Source organism: Oryctolagus cuniculus, chromosome 17, assembly GCF_051225735.1.
Source record: "Oryctolagus cuniculus isolate XC-2025 breed Fujian yellow rabbit chromosome 17, ASM5122573v1, whole genome shotgun sequence".
Taxonomy (NCBI): Eukaryota; Metazoa; Chordata; class Mammalia; order Lagomorpha; family Leporidae; genus Oryctolagus; species Oryctolagus cuniculus.
In genome coordinates, this window is record NC_142883.1 from 53121090 (window position 1) to 53122543 (window position 1454).

Here is a 1454-nt window from a genome sequence, read left to right on the forward strand (position 1 = left end):
GAGTGAACAGAAATGTATTCAGGAAAGGAAGGGCTGTTGTCAGGATGCGGAAGAGGCAGAACTGGAGCTGGAAGTCGGAGCGGAAGCAGCCCCAGGGCCCAGCCACTCTGTCTCTCGACACTGGGGCTCTGCTGGCTCCCCGTGGCTTCTGGCTTCCTCTGCGTTGACTTGGTTCTCACCCACATCACCTGGGCTCTCGGTCACCACCCCTCCAAGTTCACCTGAGGGCCCCGTTCGCCACCAACTTTCAACTTCCAGGAAACATATGCTACCAGCAACTCCATTTTCTTATACATTTAACCACTTCCTCTAAGCTGGACTCTTCCTGTTGATATTTAAACATTCTCAAGTCTCCCAGTTGAAATAACAAGCCAACAATCCTCTGGTCACACACATCCTGCCCCTGCGACTGCCTGCCTCCCCAGCTTCTCCCAGGGGACACCTGAGGTCCCCGTTTCCGTGTCTGCACCTCACAGGCAGAGCTGACCCATTTTACCCCAGCTGGTTTCTCCATGACAGTGACATCATCCTCGCTACAACCCCTACATCACGTTAGAGCCAGCTGGCCAGTCGCTCCTTGGACTCACCCGGTTTTTGCTTCTCTCTCTCTGGTTGCCCCAATGCAGCCTCTGTCCTGGGCTCGCTCCCTTCTCCCAGGCTGCTGTCTGCTCACTGGGCAAGCTGTTCCGTTCCTTCTTTTCTGTCGCTATACAGTCACACCTGTGACTCCTGTGGTCATTGTTAGTCATTCTTCTCTCCTTCCAAGAATAAGTAAGGAGTAGGGTTTCACTTGAATTAAGATACTGAGATTTGGGATCATGTATTCAGCCACTTAGGTACTTAAAGTTAGGGTTTGGGATCAGGTTATTGTTAGCCTCAAGCAAATTGGGAAGTCTTCCTCCCTGCTCTATCTTCCTCAAATGTCTGATAGACTTCACCAGGGAAACTATATGGGATTAGAATTCTCTTTCAGGCCAGCGCCGCGGCTCAGTAGGCTAATCCTCCGCCTTGCGGCGCCAGCACACCGGGTTCTAGTCCCGGTCGGGGTACCGGATTCTGTCCCGGTTGCTCCTCTTCCAGGCCAGCTCTCTGCTGTGGCCAGGGAGTGCAGTGGAGGATGGCCCAAGTGCTTGGGCCCTGCACCCCATGGGAGACCAGGAGAAGTACCTGGCTCCTGCCATCGGATCAGCGCGGTGAGCTGGCCATGGCGGCCATTGGAGGGTGAACCAACGGCAAAGGAAGACCTTTCTCTCTGTCTCTCTCTCTCACTGTCCACTCTGCCTGTCAAAAAAAAAAAAAAAAAAAAAAAAAAAAAGAATGTTCTTTCATTTTTTTAAAGAAAAGTTAGCTTTGGGGCTGGTGTTGTGTCACAGCGGGTAAAGCTGCCGCCTCTGACACGAGCATCACGTATGGGCACTGGCTCAAGTCCCGGCGGCTCCACTTCTGATCCAGCT